Raw genomic sequence first — 19,031 nt, forward strand, 5'->3', positions numbered from 1 at the left:
TGCATGGCATGATTGCATCGCAGTCTCCCGGTGCGGGTGCTGCCGCGGGCAGCGCAGCTCACCTGCGGAGCCGCCGCCGCGGGGGGAGCAGCCCCGGGAGGAAAACTTGGAGGAGCCGGAGGGGGAGGCGGGGGGCAGAGCCCGGCCCGGGGAGGAAGGTGCCGGAGCTGGGGGGAGCCCCACCCGGCTGGGTGTTATAGCGGGGAGGTTCAAAAGCAAGGTGCGGGTGCTGCATCCTCTCTCGTTTATTTTTCTTATTTAATTGAATTTATTGATTTAATTTGGATTTGATTTTATTTGATTTTTAATTTAATTTAATTAGCATATAATTGTATTCTGTTTCCATGCAGGCACCAGCAGAAGTGTCCTGGCAGCTGCAGAGGCAGCCCCCAGGGGTTGGGGATTTGCCTCCTTTATTTTTTTCCCTCCTCCTCCATGTACTTCTGCTGCAGGGGCTGGGGGAGGGAGGGAGGAGACGGAGGGTCTAGGTGCTGGATGCCCGAGTGCCTTGCTCCCGCAGCCCAGGCGATGTGGGGGATAGGGTGCAGCATCCCTCCAACTTGGGGGAGGGGAGTTGGAGCAGCAAGACCCCCGTGTCTTGGGTCTGCAGCACCGGCCCGTGGAAAGGTTTTTGCTGAAGGTTGATAGGCTTTTTTTTTTGCCTCCTCTCTTGTGTGTGTGTGGAGGTTTTATCTAGTTTTCAGTTCTTTAACTACTGCTGAATTTGGCCGGATGCAGAGAAACTGCTTGTGGACTGGGGCAGGGCCTCCTGCTCTGGGGCTGCGTGTTTTTGGTGCCCAGACCGCTCCCAACTTTAATGAGAGTTTTAGGGACCTGGATCGCAGGCTTGACTGGATCCCATCGATCCAGTGCTTTCCTTGTGGGAATGTTCTGGAACACGAGCTCCGGTGTGTGCACGCGCATACACACACACACATGCACCCACACAAATCCCTGCTTCCCCCCCGCCCATGAACGTGGCCCCAGAGCATCCTTAACACGCTTTTGACAATGATCAGTGTCCCTCCGGGAGATGAGAAAAGCTGAAGCGAAGTAAGTCCGCTGCATTTCTCTCTGATGGTTGTGCGGGTGCATGCGGGTGCTTGTGCATGCGGTGTGTCGCCATGCGGTGCGTTGGTGTCATGTCCTGGAGTTGGTGTGTGGGGCAGCACGGCTTGCCTGGGGGTCAAGTAGCACCCGATTGTATCGGTTGCTAGCAATGCCTGCAAAAGAGCTGTAAATGAATGGCATGCTGCTGCAGTACTGGCTGGCTGCATGTGGGATGGGCGGCAAGGGTGTCAGGGGATTGCAGGACTACTAAAGACAGTCACAGAAAAGATACTGATCCCATCGCTCGATACATACATATAACAACCTCCAGAGATGGAGAAACAGCAGGAGGGATTTTTTTTTTTTTTTTTAAACAGGTATAAGTTTTATTTAGGAGCAAAGTTATTTTTTTTTTCTCAGAAACATTTTAAAATGCCCTCGGCTACCATAATGCATGGTAAAATTATTCCATGCGGGGCTTGCTTTCCTCGCTTTTTACTTCCTTTTCATTAAATACAACAATCAAGTATTTGGATCAAGTCTGATGGCCTTCAAAAAAACCCTGAAAGCCATAAATTGTTTGACTACAGGAGTCAACAGGTAGACAGTCTGGAGTGGTTTGTGGTTCTCCCCAGTCAGGTTTACAGACGTTTTACTTTTCCCCCCTCATCCTACTTGGAGAAAAGTTCTGCGTCTCAGCTCTGATTGATATGCTCCAGGATGACAGTGGTTCTCCGGCCTGACCTCCTGTATAACAGGGACCGGATTGTATATGAATCAATTCTTCTTCGAACCAAATGATAGCCTTTAGAAAAGAAACCTCCCAATCCTGGTTTCAAAATTACCAGCGATTCCCCCCACAGCACCAAGTTCAAAGGCTATTTACTATGACTGTGAAAAGAAAGCATGCCTTATCTCAAGCGTGAATTTGGCTGACTTTCCAGCCATTGGGTGTTGTTATACCTTTGCCCGCTAGACAGAAGAGCCCTCTCAGATTAAATTTTTGTTTCTTATGTGGGTACTTACAGATTGCAGAAGTGCAGGCACAAACTGAAGGACTTACTTGATCGCATCCTGGTCAACTTCAAATGGTTTGACTGCAAGCTAACTGTATTCAGCTTAAAAGCACTACAGGCAACGTAGATGCCTGCATGGTCCTAAAGCGAGCAATATTTCCACCTGCTGTGGGGAAAAAAAACCCAAAACACAACCCAGCTGAACAGAGAGCAGCAGGATGTGAAATGCAGCATAGCTCGCTACTGTGAATGTCCTGTGCTCACCGTAGTGTCTGACCCTTTGTGGGTGTTTCCGAACTCGTGTGCAAGCAGATACGGAGAGGCTCAGAGCATTCAACTTTTTCTGAGGATGGAAAAGGAGGGTGAGGGCTAAGCATCTCTCTGGAAATTAGCAAAGCAGGCAAGGGCCCCCGGCGACACCACCCTGGCTGTCCACTGTGAAACAAAGGATAATAATAATAATAGTAATAAAAGCATCCTCTGTCTATGCTAATTCTCAAGAGAGATGCAAGGCGAGACAGGGAAATCTTTGGAAAGAGAGTCGTGTGAAGGGGGCGGGAGGATGGTGGCTTGGAGCAGGAAAGGAGCACTGTCTCAGTGAGCAAAGAGTTAAGGCTGGAGCGGCGAAAAGAGAATGGCTTCAAAGCCTTGCATCCTAGCACTCCCCCTCCTTGTCTGGTACCCTCTGGATCTGCATACCCCGAGGAGCCTGCTCACCTCGCCGACACAATCCCATCCACTCACTCTAAACAAGGGGGCATTTTCCACACTGCTTGCATCCCCATAGTTTGCTACGGCTCAGAGCGCTGAGATAAGCTTAGAGGCAGACCAAGTTATTTGGGTGAATCCAGTATCTTTTGTTAGACCAAGTAAAACTTCACTCCTACTCAGCACAGGCTCTCGGACAGGCGTGTTACAGGGTGCGCGCGCGTGCACATTTTCTGGGGTGCACGGGTGCTGATGAGGTTGTCACCCCCGAGCGTAGATGCTGCAGGCTCTGTTGTACTGTAAGTGAGAGATTTTTCTGCCTTGCTACAAGTAATTATTAAGGGGAAAGACCGCTTCTGCATTTAGCAGTAAACACAAGCGACATAATTGTACCGTGTGATACAGAGCTTTATCTTAGCCAGCAGTGAGGGGAAAGTGTGTTATACAGAAGAGGGAGAAAGAGGAGGATCCTGCTGTCACTGGCTTCCTTTGGGGAATGAGGTGGGAAGGGGTGAACGTGCAACCATCAGTGTGAAGGGCAAGGAGGGAGAGAGCTCTGCCCAGCACCTGCTGCCCTCTGGGATTGCTGTCCCCCGCGCCAGCAGCAGCACCCAGGCTCAGCAATGCCTGTTCCCGAGAGGGGCAGAGAAGGGGACGCTTCTGCGGTATTGTCTCCACCTCGGCGCAACCAGAGCAGCTGCCAGAGACCCCGACCGCGGTGCTGGGGGACTCAACACGCAGCTCGGCAGGGCTCCAGGTTTCCACTCGCCCAAAATCTGGTGTGGTAGCTGCCATGTATTTTTTAAACCCCAAAAGTGCCTTTATTTGACTCAGTTCTCCCAACACCTTAAGATCTTTGTGCTGTCTTAGTATTGCGTTTATAGAAATGGCATGATTATTTGCTGCACAGCCAAAGGAACATAATGAGGATACTTAAAACAAGCCTATCATTAAGTCCTACCCTCAAACCCATTGTGCACTGAATCCTGCCCAGGGTTTTTCATTGTTAAATTCCCGGTTGGATTTCCTCCTGTGGCAAGCTCTCTCTTACCGAAGCACTGCAGGATTGCACGTGTGTAGTGCAACGCACATCACAGTCACGGTTGTTTTCTACCCTTAGTGTGGAGACCGTCTCTTGTGGCTTCTAGTGCCCGAAATCAGTTTGAAACTTGACTTGCACGCTCTTTCTTAAATTGTTAAATAGCAGTTGAGGGGGAAATCAGCTCTCTAGCCTGCTCTTGCACTGGCGAATATTGACCAAATCTATAATACCTGTGAATAACAATTTTTCCTTAGCTTGGGTCTAGTCCTTCACTGCTCACAAAGGGAAAAAACTCTGCTTCCTACACTCCTCAGCATGCGACCTACATAAGCAAAGCACTTAATCACAGGCTTCTGCCCCTATTCAGCAAAGCACCCAACGCAAAGGCCACTGAGTCAGTGGAGAGACTTCCATTGACTTTAGTAGGTTGAGCTGAATGAGCTAAATACCTACTTGAGTGCTTTGGGACTGGGAGTTTTGTCCTGCGGGGGCAAAATTAGTCTTTCTAATTACAGATTTCCTGTGCTGATATTATTGAACAGCGGCAGCAACACGTTTGCTTTCACTTTACACTGTCGATTGATTTAATATTCATTCATTTTGAGAGCGGAAAGAGAAAAAATGAAAGCAAGTCTCCAGTCATGCAGACATGTGAGTATCATTAGTCATTCCAAAAGTCACATTGAATGTAATGGGTCTTCTCGCCTGACTAAAAGGTATGTAATTTGGTAATTGGATCTGTATTTGCATGGTGCAGTCAGCTATAAAAATGCTCTTAATATTCATTGTCTCTAGTCCTGCCGGTTCCTATGAGAGGCGTCCTTCTTTTTTTTATTAAGTAGTAAAAGAGCATTAGTTCAATGCTTCCATATTATTATCTTTTATGGCAGTAGTGTTAAAAGGCCACCGTCAGGATCCAAGTTCCATTGTCCTCGTGACATATATACTATCCTCTGAGACGCAACAGCAGCAGAGGGCCAAGCCAAGAATAGTGCACCGCCGAAGTCCCCAATTAAGTTCTCAAAACAGGGCTTATGTGGGGCTTGGGTGGAGCATAAGCCTATTCCTGGCTTTCTGCCCAGGGTTAAATTTCACTTGGAATGAATTAGTCATAGTCAATAATGTATTCTGTTACTTCAGCCTCTCCCCTCACCCCTGTTTTCTTGAATTTATTTAATTAAAATTACTCACCAAATAATTTCTATGAATAATCATGGATTGCAAATTATTCTCAAGCAGTTTGCTGCGAGCATTTCTATCCACATTCAGAAGGTGAGCCACTGAGTCTGCCATTGCGCACAAAGGTCACGTATTGGTGTTTTGGCTCCAGGTTTCCTAGAAATACTACTCTGGTTTAGGTTTTGAGAGGAAGCTCTTGCCTGGGCCAACTTGCAGTTTGCTGTCTGTGGATAGTTTTGAATATTTATTTAAATTTCTGTATGCTTGTGAACACTCCTTCCAGCACTTTTCTACTAAAATACTTGTAGAAAACCAATATAAAAGGGGAGCAAACAGCCAAAGCAAATTCACTCTTGTTTGACGATTTATCTCGAGGTAGGTATCTCATGTATTATTACTGTATTTCAGTGTTTGCCTAATTTGCAGGAAAAAAAATCCAGGTATACTGGCTCAGGGTATTAGCAGTGAGCTCTGCAATGTCTGAATATTGTCTCAAATCAGATGCTCGTCCTTACCTCCAGGACCATTTCCAAGGTCCAGTTTCTGTGCACGCATGCATGAAAATGAGCATGAGGACACCCCAATGTAATGGTAGACCTGGGAAGAAGACCGTATTATTTGTGCTGTACGTGAAGTTGCCTAATGATGCAAAAACCCACAAAACCTAGCGCTGAACCAGAGGCCATCTTGACTCAGTAGTAATGAGGCAGCTGAGCGGAGAGGGCAGGCAGTCTTTTTCTAACGAGAAAGAATAGTCAAAAGAAAAATACTGTAACTTTAGGAAGAGCTGATTTCTGTTCTGTTCACCGGATGGAAAAGGCATGTCCCCAAGAACAAATACTGATCTTTTCTTCCATTGGAGAAAACACATTTCTTGCTTTCCTTCAGTTTAAACTGCGCCATCCTCTAGCACAAATCTTGCTGCCTTTGAACAACAACTGCCTGGCTAAAAATACCCTATAATATATATAGGTCATACTGTTACAAACAGTGCGAAAGCTGAAGTCGGAGACTATGGAAGGCAGGGTGGCAAAAAAGAAAATGGATGAGACCATTAAAGCTTGTCAGCATGGCGCTTGCATTGAGAACTGATGAAGGGCTACGTTGAAGTCAGCTTTCCGAACCGTGGAAAAGTTTCCAATTGAATGTTTGTGTGGACAGAGCTAGGAGAAGCCCCCTTGCGCTATTAACACACAGACCCTGGTGTCGAGGAAGAGCCTGGCTACACTACACTGCAGCAGGGATTTCATCCGTGGTTTCTTCCCTGGGAACGTAGGTCTACAAAAGGACTTGGGTAGCCTAGAATTGGAGTCAGGCAAGATTTAGGTCAAACAAGCAGTAAAATCCCCCCACTATTTTTGAAGTGCGTGGACACCGATACACAAGACCCGGAGGCTGGCTGGAGCACGGTGATTACCATGTTCCAGTAGACTCGATGAATACGATATTGTCTTCAATATTCAGATTTAATCGAGTCTGCTGTGATGCGCTCTAATTACGGCGCATCAGAGAAGCTACCTGGCTTGCGTATAGGCACCCATTGGTCCAAAACGTCAGCTCTCATAACTCCTCCGTCAACTGTGACCTAACCCCAGAGGTCCTTAAAGTTTGTTGATGCCTCATGTTAAAATTCCCCAAGTGCTTCAAGTTCTGCTCAGAAGCCCCCTGCTCAGTATTATGGGTGCCATGGGGAAGCACTTCACTTTCCCCAGCATCATAAAGGAAACTTCAGTGTATAAATGTATGGCATCAGAGTGCTGAGTGTTGCAGTGTCTAAATCTTTTGGGGGATTGAGGTATGCCTGAACAACATATATAGTTCATAATATACAGGGGCGATCGCGCGCTATCTATGAAATATATTGAGCATAAATAACTCCCCACACCCCAACATCACCACTTCTCTTTTTACTTTTGAACCTTTTTTTTTTTTTTTGCCTTCAGAGAGCTCAAATCCTTTACACAGCTGGAGGCTTTGATGTCGTAAACCCGAGATTACAATTTCACCTCATGTTCGAATGGCAAGGGAAACTTGGATGAGAGGGGGAAAGTGCAGCACCATCATCTTTGATGACCGGCAGCGAGTAAAAGCTGAACCCAGGAAGCTGAAGGCCAAAATATTTGCACCCAAATCTTTCTTTGCTTTCCTAGCTACAATGATGAGTGACAACTGGTCCTTTTAGCTAGAAATCTCGTCATGGTTGCTGTTGAATGCAGAAGCCATTTGGATCCCTATTTAGGACTGGTGATAAAAATTTTAGTAGATTTATAGCAGGGCCTGTTGGCTGGCTGCGAGAAGCAGCGATCCGGGGATCCCAGCTGTAATAGTCCTTCTGCATCCTCCTTCAGAAACACTTGTTTGCTTCCTGCATTAACTCTGAACCTTTTCAAAATATATTTGCATCATTCACACGCCAAAAGCCGCCCCCCGCCTCCCCCTGCTGAGTTTGTTGCCCTTCAACTCTTTAATAGCGCGGTACAATAGCCTGCTACTCAACAGAATCTGGCCCAGAGTCTACATCACTAACTGCTTTGCAATTTTTTCCCCCCACCAGAGCACTTTTGCTGTTAATTTTGCATGTTTTGAGGGTAATGCTCATTACTGGCAGGTTGATAGTCATTTATTTGCTGTTGCTTTCCGTATTGTGGTAGCACCTGGGAGTCCCCTGGTTGAGGACCCTGCTGTTTTATTGTTCGCTTGTGTTTTGTTTATCCATCTGCTTGTAATCTTGTTGTGATTGGGATGTTTGTAACGAGAGCATATTTTCCTCATTGGTGTTTAGTACCCTAAATGCATTTGCAAGGAAGTGCTTCGTATAAATAAAAGAGTTTGTGTGCCGGGCGTTGCACAAACACAGACCACTGTTTGCCACAAGTAACTTGCAGTGAGATCTAGGGTTTGATGAGGTGGGAAGAGGTTTGGTTTGGAGGACAAGGTGGGAAAGACCTGTATTTATTTAATATTTGCCACTAGATTGACAATGTCCATGTCAGGTTCTTGCCTGACATAGGTTGAGACAGCTGAGCTACGGTATCAAGCTCCCTAAAATGAGATTTACCCTGGGAATGCTGACAAAACCTTTGTCTTTACAGATGGCACCATGCATTGCCTTAAATACTTGTTATGAATGTTAATATGTTATCTGAAGGATATTTTTTTTTCCTCCTCCACGTGTAGGCAGCCTGTGACACAGCCTCAGTAATACAAGCTAACAAATGCATGAAGGCACAGTCTGCTTATGTGAGTATTATAATGATTGGCGTTTCTGCAAACAGCACATAAGTGGTGCAAATACATTTTCAAAGCTTAATCAATACTAGGCTCTTTGATATTGCTGGGCACTTTAGGAATAGATGATTCCTCAGCATGCCAACTAAATAGGTTGCCCTTGGTCACATGGTTGTATTTCGATCAATCTGCATTGGCGAAACAGAAAGCAAGGTGCAGCATACTTGTGTTTTTAGGGTGGCATTCCCCCACCCTGTGGATAGTCTTTGCTAAGGGGAGGATGAATGAATTTCACTACCTCAGCAGTGGCCAGCACATAACTTATGTGCTGTTTAATTCCCACTTACCATAAGCCCTGGGCTGTTAGTGCATTCAGGAAAATAGGATGTCTTTGGATGTCTTCATCCGGACACAAACGGTTGTCTTGGACTTTCTCTGCGTACCAGGTGGCAGCAGGCAGGGAGTTCCTTCACTTATCTTACTTGGTGGGCCGAGTGCTACCAAATGAGGTGTACCTAATAGCAGGTCCCTTGGCTCTGCCTTAAGACATTCCCCATCTACTTCACGTCCACTATGGGTCTCCTTTCACCTGAGCAGTCAGCCCGCGCTGCATCCTCCCCACCATCGCACAGTGCAGTGCAGAGCGGTCCTTGCGTGGACTCCTCCTCTCCTGGTGAGCTTCACTCGCACTGGGAATATTCCAAGTGCCCTTGCCATGTGTTTGCTTTTCAAACAACACCAGCTGAAAGAGCTGAACTGTGGCAGAGTTTAAAATGAACTAATCACTAACAAGTAAGAGGCTACAAATTCTCAGCAGAATCCTAATGGTGTTGAAAGATGGCTTGTTAGTTTGTCCTCCATAGTGCAGAAATCTGCAGCCATACTGGCCACATGGAACAGATCTCTGGGAGCTGGCTGGGTGCAGATGACAGGTAATGATTTATTTAATCATGCACTGTAAAGGCACATAGTATGGAGATAACCTTTGGTGGGGGATTCTTTCAGATGCAAACTATAGAAACTAGTAGGCGTCCAGAAGACAAGAGAGCAGAAGTGTTTAGGTGGCTTGACCTGCATTTAATGAACTGCCATCAGCATTCATGCAAAACTCCCACTGATGTCAATGGGAGGTCCTTGCACGGCCCCACTGCGGGATATAGCCTGATAGGCATTGCATCTAATTCTGCTCTCGTGACAGAAATAGCTCCTCTGAAGGCACCGAAATGCTGTCAATATAAAATTGCTGAGAAGTCTGGGGTTCTTGTTGCTAATGGATGTAATGGACTTGTTAATGCAATGGATATACATGCAAGGAAAAGGAAATTAAACTAAGAAAATTTAGTATCAGGAGTTGCTTTTATTTCTGTCAAGACTATTGTTTCAGTTGTCAGTTGCTTTACTTCCAGACATTGCTTCAGGTCCCTGGATGACAAGACAAAAGATTCAAAAGAATCAGCTAAGGATAGCACAGAGAAACTTCCACTTATTTTTTAAAAATCTCTCTCTCTCTCTCTCTCTATATATATATATGTGGATATTCATAGCCTAATAACAAGTTAATCATTAGTCATTAGTCTTCTGGGGCTAATTTGTGCTCCCTTTACTCATGCTGAATAGTACTCAACACATTGATCAGTACAGGTGAGCTCAGCAGGGTTCCTGTAGGAGCCAACACCACTCACTGGGTGTATCTACACATGCACATTTACTGCGCAGTAGCCAGAAGTTACTGTGCAGTATGGGTGTGTGTTTATACATGTGCACCTGTACTGTGCAGTAACTATGGTGATTTACACCTGCTTAGTTACTGTGCAGTAAGGCATGTGCAGACTCCGACTTGGGAGTAACTTTACTCCCAAGTCACAGCACGCACAGAATGCCTACATGTGTAGATGCCTGTCTAACAAATGCTTACTGAGAAGTAACTTACTGTGCAGTAAGTGCACATGTAGACATGCCCAACTGTGAGCTAAGTGATTTCACAGGCTGACCTGCAGGTCTGCATCCTCAGTCAAAACTCCATTAAGCCAGAATTACGGTTTGCAACAAAATACATTCTCTCCTGCATTTAAATTCATTAGAAAAGCTGGAGACTCTCAGTTTTTTAAGGTTAATTAGGTCTTGCCAAGAAGAATTAACTGGAGTTGTTTTCTTCCTCTCTCTCTTTTTATAAGAGCCTTTATAATTACCTTTATCTCTATTGGTTTGCTCATCTACCTTTTTTCCCCCCTGCAGGGCAACATAAAATACAGCATAAAATACTTTTCAGATTTGTTAAAAAACTTTTTGATCAATCACATTAACAAATGATGTACAGATTCTGATTAAGCTACAATGCCCACGCTGCATGATAATTTATGCGCCAGATCTTTATATATATTGCTATGAGCCTGACTGTTAATCTTTATTTAATGGTGTACTAAAGTTATTCACTACTACGGTGCTAAATGAGAATTTGATTTTCAGTTGCTTACATCTTGTTTGGAAAATAAAGGAAACACTAGCTTAAGGCACCCCCATTCAGCAAGTATTCAGGAGGGGGCTAACATTTTAGCCAGCCTACTCTTTCAGGCTCCCTTTGCTCACCTGCTGTGGACCGTACTCTTGATTCAGGCATATAAATAATCTGCATCCTTTCCCACTGAGCTTGGATGTTTGCCTTTGGCGACATGAAAGCATGACTCCTTGTCTCCATATATGGAAAGCAGTCAAGTGACCTGACTGTGTGCCAGCAGGAAAATCACTTCTATACACCAGAGAGGGCTTTCAAAACCCAACTAACCCTGCCAGCACAGGCAATCCACCTACAGGGAAACACACAGGGATGGCGATAATAGATTTAGATGAGGACTGACTGCCCTTTCTGGTGTCTGCACTATGATTTCCCCAAATTTCTTCCATTTCCATATGGATGAGGGTGAGGTTATTTATTTGCTTTGCTTACTGTGCTTAGGTTGAGCATGCACAGAAAAGCATGCACTATTTTGTCAGCAGGAAACACCATCATTTTCCCTTTACTCCGCCTTGGTGGTGAACTGATTTTATATGTAGAAATTGGAGCAAGAGAGCAAAAGCTACATCTGGACATCTCCCTTTCCCACTTCAAACGATCCCCACTCTTTGCATTTAGTCCCCTGCTTCCCTGTGTGCTTGTCTTATGACAATGTGTCTTCCAGTTATGCACTGTTTCTACAAAGCAAAAAGCCAGAGAAGAGGTGGATGGGGAAATGTCCAGGCTGCAACAGAGACTGAGTAACTTCAGGAATCATGCTGTTTCCCCTTAAAATAGTATCTCTTTCAGTTTCAAATGAAAGGAATAGTGTCTCATTCAGTCTCAAATGAAAGCAACTTCCAGTATAGTCTTGTTATATTACACACTTCAGCTCTCAAAGGGGTTATGTACAAAAGCTAAGTTAATGCTCATTAGACTAATTTAAAAATGGTGAATTTAGGCTAAATTTGATACCTGAAATTTAGGTGCGATTAGTTAAAGTGCATTAATGCACATCTAAATGTGACCTGGCCCTAGATTGAGTGCCAGGTGTTCCCAGCCGCTAGAAGCACATGGCAGGGCTGCAGGAATTTAGCATTAGTGCCAAGTGTATGCACATGTAGATACCTGCCAACAATTGCTTAATGCGCACCAGTTTAATGTGCATTAAATTTAGTCATGCTTAAATGCATGTGTATATAGCCCCAAAGTATAGTTTTGTTTGAATTTCTTCAGCAGCTGAATCTCTTCCACATTTCTGAGCACCCTTTCCTCCACATCGGTTCTCTTCCTTGCTGAGCTGCAGTGAATGCAAACTGGCAGGGGAGAGAGAGCATGGAGAGGAGAGGAAGACAGGTCACAATTCTGCCCAGCCGTGAATTCAGTCTGAAACTCGTATAGAGAAGAGCTATGAGAGGACGGAAAGGAGAATTTCTTATAAGAGACAGCTAGAAGAACCTGGCAAAACTAGGCAGACGGGGGAATGTAATTACCCTCTGAAATGCGTAAGGGGGAATTTCGAAATACATAAGCACCAGGAAGGCACTACCACTTCCATAATCCAGGTGTTACAGGCTGAGGGTAGGAAAACTCACACATCTGCACCTTTCCCTTTAAGTCTTCTCTCCTGGAAAAGAAACAGGCATCATAGTCAGAGGCAACCTCTGACTCTGGATATGAGACATGGGATGAGGTTGGGGGCTATAATATTAGCTAGGCATATTTCATCATTAGAAGTGAGACAGCAGTAATAATAGGTGAGAACTGGAGGAGATACTATGCTCAGTTCCAGATATGTAAACCATCACATCCATGCACATTGGGTTAAGCATATTATCTGCATGTTTCCTCCTGAAATGATTAGCAGTGAAATAGTTAGAATTGCTGATGTTACATTGTCAGAGTCAAGACCTCAGCTGGGATGTAAGCAGGGAGCCATTTGCATATTTTTAAGAGCTGTTATTCCATGCAGGTACCTGGAAAGATGGGTCAGCTTCAGGCGATGACCTGGCCTCTCTTCTGGGATAGGGAACTTTTCTCCCCATCCTAAACTTTGTGGGTACAGATATAATGCATCTCAGACCACCAAGAAACAAGGCTTGCTTTGCCTCCTGAAAGTGTTTCACACTCGTCTGTCAGCTAAGACAGACAATGGTGTTAGCGTACAATTGGTAAACTTGCCTTGTTGTGCTTCATGCATTTCCCAGCTGATGCTATTTTACCATTCTCCCCAGCAGTTGCTTCAGCACAGGTTGATTTGGGGTATCCAGAACAGCCCATGTGCTCTGAGAGTTTATTAATTTCAGTAAATTCACCCAACATGCCCAATCTTTGCCGTTCTCCTTGCTGACACTGCTCAGGCATTCTGCTCTAGCAGACAAGTGTCAGTTGTCTTGTGCTCTCTACAAGGTCAGTTTGCATGAAAACCAGTTAGAAAGGGACTTTCAAACCTAGAAAGGAGAATTTTAATGGCAGCTGGGTATCTGTTTCCTTCAGGTACCTTTATTGATCTCAGCCTTAGCCCTTAATTTTGCAATGAGTAAGATATGATTTATTATTTACTTTGTCATTATGTCTCATTCTGGTTCAGAGCCCCTGGTGTCTGAACAAAAAGTCGGTCCATGCCCCAAAGAGCTTACATTCTAGGTAAGATACAAGTAGTGATTTCATGATTATCAGGGCAGCAACTGATGGTTTGGCTCAGAAAGAAGAGAAAATCTACTCTGAAATGTATGATGGACTTTTGATTGATACTGGAACATAAAATGCAGAAATTGCTCATCTGGGATCATTATAAATAAATAGCCTTCTTTGTGGGTAAGCAACACAACAGAAAACTCCCTCTCTCGGTACTGTGTTGGTGGAAACCCAGCCTTTCTTGGCTTCTAGGCCCCTGGAACAAATCAGCTTATGAACAGGCAGAATGCCATCCCAACAGATGAGCCCAGGTAGGCAGCCGAAATACCATGTAGGATCATCAGATGTGTTTGCTAAGGTCAGGTCTTCTGGAAAGCCAAGTGGCTAAGGCAGTCTGTCGTAAGCCTCTGTGCCTGCCATATGTTAATTGGATAGACTATTGCCTCTTTGGCGCTCAGCTGAATGAATGTCCACAATTTAGCTCTGCAAAGGCAGATCATCTCAGCACTTCCTATGTAGTAGGGGAATAGGGGAATTTCCTATGTAGCTAATGTTTAGTGAATTATGGAATAACCCAAAGCAAAGGAATAATGCGTGTGTGTGTGTGTGTTTGTGTGTGATCGTGTGTGTGTGTGTGTGTGTGTGTGTGCGCGCGCGCATTATGATTTGAAGCAGGGAAGGAGTGAGAGGATGGGCCATTTGATGCACAGAATTGTATCTATTTCTCCTATATCTTAAAGGAAAATAATCACTCACAAAGACATATGGCTTGTTTGATAGTATGAATGGTAGGGGGCAGTAGGAGCAAAAGGAAAGGATTCCTCAGCTTTCCCCAAATGAACCCATCCTGTGTGTAGCTCTGCCCCTCTCTATCAACATTTCTCCCTCCACAGCCTCCAGCCATTTCCAAAAGAGTTGCTTAGTCCCAGAATACCCTCTTAAAAGGCCTGATTTTGAGAGCTCTCTACAGAGCAGGGATGCCTATGGAATACATCATTTTCCATAAAAATATTATTATACCTTCAAGAGCAAATTGGATGCTTATCTTGCTGGGATCCTATGACCCCAGCTGACTTCCTGCCCTTTGGGGAGGGGGCTGGACTTGATGATCTTCTGAGGTCCCTTAGAGCCCTGATGTCTATGAAATCTATGAAATTAATATACAAGGGCAAATCCTACCTGTGCAACTGCTCTCTGTGGCATTTAGGTGTCTGGGTGCAGGCCTGCCAAGTACTTTTCTGCTACTAGAGCTGGAGTGAAGAAACACAGCCTTGTGGCAGCCTCCCTCCCCATTAAATTTCAGTCCTTCTCTGTTTGTTGGGGGGCTGTAATGCAAGCCAGAATATTGGCAATGTTGTGCGATCAAATTTGGAGACGCCAATGTTTCATTAGATTCTGTGCGCTGTGATCCTGTGTGCAAATGTCACAGTCGTCTCTGTTATGTTATACATAAGGAGCTTTAAACCCTAGTCGGCATCATGGGGATTGAAGACAGCAGGGGACACTGGAAGGATTCTGGAAACTCTGGGTATTCCTGCTTTGAAAGGTAAGTACAGACCTAGAAGACTTTCTAAGGGGCCTTTGTTCTGCCAGTGCCAATAGCTTATGCTCAAGAACTGCAAGTCCTATGACTGTTTCTAGGAATAAAAAGGGTTTTGGTAAATATACAGCCTCTCCCTTATTATTTGCCCTATGCGGTGAACAACAAGAGCCCCATTGTCCTCTGTTCCATATCAACAGGACTTAGCACAAATGAGGCCTCCTACATTGGATACAGCGATGACAGACCTTGCAATTTTCATGCTGTCTGAAATCAGTAATAAACCTTGGCACATCACTTTTTATCCAGGAGCAAATGGCTCATCAGTGACTCAAAGCAGTACGGCTCCAGCTGCTAAGGTCTGACTTACCGATATGACAAACAGATCCGCAGGTTGGGGTTGGTTTGTTTTTCACAGGTGCGGTGGCTGCTGAGAGGTCAGTGAAAGCACAAGTGGACCCGTCCGCACGGCACGTATAGGCAAAGGGATCAGCCTATGTAGCTGTGTGATGCATGCTAACTACTTGTTTTATAGTGCTCAGGCATGGAAACTCCTGTAACCTGCTCCACTTACACTGACCTTCCTCGCTCGGTTGTTGAGACCCAGGCATCATTACTGAGTGGCTCCACCCTGCACGTTCCCTGCCGGTGCTTTTGGCTATGAAATGGTACCCTGTGGCTCTGCACACGTGTAGGTACGTCCTAGTAACTGCACACCCTAAAGAAAAAAGATGGGGGGTTCTACAATACTGTATCTTCTCTTTTTCTTGCATGTGCTTGCATGTGTGCGTGCATGCATGCATGCGTGCACACACACACACTATTCTTTACCTGCTTTCTCTTTCTTCCCTCCAGTATAAATTGAAGTTAACTCTTTTCAATCTCAGCAAGCTAAATCAAGATGAAAAAGTTAGTCTGCTTATCTACATTAAAGTATTCAAGGCCAAGATCAGATAACAGGGACTAGTTAACCCTGCCCTCTTAATCTAGACAATCTATACTTTCCATTTAAGACTATGCAGTATTTGGGTCAAGAATCTGCCTATTTATAGTATGAGTTTATAGTATTAAGAAGTGACGCTAGCCATCAGTAGGTGATACTCTTACCTTTGTCCTTAATAATATCTCTGCTGAGTGGGTTTGAATTTGTCACTACAAATGCTCTTTTGCTGATAGACATACAACACCGCCCTGGTTTTTTCTTCACTGAAGTAGCAGTTTAGTCCTGGCAATCTTCCATTTAGGCTGTTAAATTCTGCCTGCTGAAAATTGCCCCTTTACTTTATGCCTTAACATATTTTATGTTACTGATGCAATGGCTTTTAAAGGGCTGCTTCATTTTATCTCTGCAGATAAATGCATTCCAATGTAGGGTGAAATTTTTCTTTTTTGTGGATAAGCCAAAATGTTCAGGAGAGTCTTTTCCCAGTCCTTTGATTTATGCAGCTAAAATTTTATGTCTGCATTTTTGCACACTTAGTTTTCAAGCCTGCATTTTTTAATTCACGAGGACGTTAATGTCAGTGTGCAGAATAGGCTGGCACTTGATCAGTCATTCATTCAGACTCCTTGCAAGGGCATGGCAAAAAAACCCTTAAAATGATATTTTTAGCTATGCATGAGCTAATGCATGTGCGAATGCTGGTCGTCCACCAGCAGGGACTTTGCACATGCAAAAATATAATTACTATAAAGAATCTACGGATAATTTTAGACAACCAAATTTGGAAACCACTTCAGAGAAAATGCCCTGTTATTTACAGTCCATCAGAGATAAGCAACCAAGTATACAATCTGTAGAGAGGATTATCCATTGAACAGGGCATTAGCCTATTGTGGGAAACCTGAGTTCAGTCTTCCTTTCTGACCTTGGGCAAGTTACTTAGCCTTTCTATGCCCAAGTCCCTAGTTTCACCTGCCTTATGGGGGCATTATGATACACTGAAGTTTGAGACTCTCAAGTTCTGTTGTATTTGGAGGACATCAAAGAAGTTCAAATAGATTTGTCAAGAACTGTAGGAGGTGGGAATGACTGGGTCTATGAATTACATATACTAAGTACTATGGTATGCAAAAATGACTTCAGTCATTAAGATTATATAAAAAGAAAGAGTGAGGATTCCTTTTTCATAGGTAAAATATGTTGGTTACAGACCAGGTAACATGAATGGGAAAATAGTATTTGTTCCTAACGTGCTACAGAAATCAATCACGAACCGGCTGTCCCTGCGAAAGAGTAATATTGCAAAGGTCAGCGTCTGAAGGGTGCACGTTCCCTGTAAGTACCAGCCAAGTAAATTTACACTTCCAAAGAGCTGAATTAGCTTGTCCAATTTGATTCTTCAAGATGCTTCCAACATTTGTCTACGTGATTTCTCACTTAATTTCAGCATGTGGATCCTGTTGCCCTTCGGCTTCTGATCCAAAGCCTATGCAGGCCAAAGCAAACTTAGGAACATAAGACGGGAAGGGAACTTTCAGGCCATCAAGCCCTCCTATCCCAGGCATCATGTCAGAAAACCCCTTTAAAAAACTGATCAAGCTCCATTTTGATGTGGTTTTGATGTCCCTATGACTTCCAGTGGAAGCTGTTCCAGGAAACGCACTCCTATCGACTGTGTTTGATGTTGAGCCCTGGCTGGGCAGAGCTGACAAACAGCCAACTCTTGAGTTCATTCTCTGTACCGTTCCTAGGTGAAAACAGCAACGCATGAATTTCCCACGTAACATCAACATCTACATAACGACAGGCCCTTGATGTAAAATTTCTTGTCCTTTTAATTAGAGTTACAGAATCCCGAAGAGCAAGTGCCTCTGCCAGGCTTTACACCCAGCAGCGGAGAGCAGTGCTCTCAGGTACAACATTACACTGAATAAAGGAACAGCAGCTGATGCATAATAGACAAGAACATCAGCCTGCAGCGCTTGCCTCAGGAAAGGAGCATCTTCCACAAGCACAACATGCACATGCACGGAGCAAAGGCCTCTCAGGGAGAGTTTAAGTCTTTCTCATGCCTTTTTGTGGTCTGGTATATGGAGAGCCAATTAATGCCCATGTGTGTCTGGGAAATAGAGGAAGAAAGCTTTGCCTGCTTTACTGTCTCCTGTGCAAGAGTAAACTACTGTTGTAACGCTAGGCGGAAGAAGTGGACCAGTCCCACACAGTGTAGTAGCCCACATAGCAATGCAAAGCAGATGAACTCTACTCGTATGTCTTTGAGCTTGGTTGTCCAAAGTTTCGCAGTTCAAGTTCAGGGGGTGGGTTTGATGCACCACTGGTGGGCTTCTCACAGCAGCGTTGTGTCAACAGTTAGATCACGTGGGGCTTCCACAATTTACAATTAATGGCCTGGTTTTGTTTCCTTTCCATGGGCACCGTAATGGAATTACAATAGAAAAGTGTAAATTAGCATGATATATATTTTTAATTTGCTTGTGTTGTTTTAATTGATGACTGTTTACCCCTTTGATAGATGGGGTTTAATTTTAGCACGAGTGCTTCAAGGATTAGTGCTTGATGCAAATGGATAAAATCCTCCCCTGTGCAGAGAGACAACACAGAGCATAGGCACCACAACGTACTGCTTAAGTAGACTTTGAAAAGGGATGACTTTCACTCAGGCAGTTGGTCAAGGACAAATGTTTGTACCTATTCACAACTCCCCACTTCTTCTGGAGTGAGGGAGCTGTCCTTTCCCTTTGCTTTCTTATCCGGGAAAATCAAGGGAGCAGATTATTTGTACTTTAGCTGCATTCAGTATGGGTTAGACCCTAACCCTTGTGAAATCAGTGAGGCTTGCAGCAGGCTTGTCTGAGGAAGTGCAGATTGATTAAACAGATCAAATGCAGCTAATTGTTCAAATAGATCCATGAAACATCTCTAGGAAAACGGCCACTTTTGTATTGACCTGTTGGAGTTGGCTAGCTTTTGCCTGGTCTTCTAGTCTGCTCACAGGTAATATGCCCCACAAAAAGGTTGTGTCCAGATAAAAATATTGCAAAGGTGCTGACACACGCATTTCTCTTCTTTCCTCTTTTTCTCTGTGAAAAATAAAATTACTCCTGGTAGGACTGTGCACCTCTTGGGTTAACTGGAGGTCCTATATCTCAGCCAGGAACCTCCATGAATGGTCCGACCTG

The sequence above is a fragment of the Crocodylus porosus genome, unplaced genomic scaffold (assembly GCF_001723895.1).
Source record: "Crocodylus porosus isolate Cpor-Errol unplaced genomic scaffold, CroPor_comp1, whole genome shotgun sequence".
NCBI classification, from domain to species: domain Eukaryota; kingdom Metazoa; phylum Chordata; order Crocodylia; family Crocodylidae; genus Crocodylus; species Crocodylus porosus.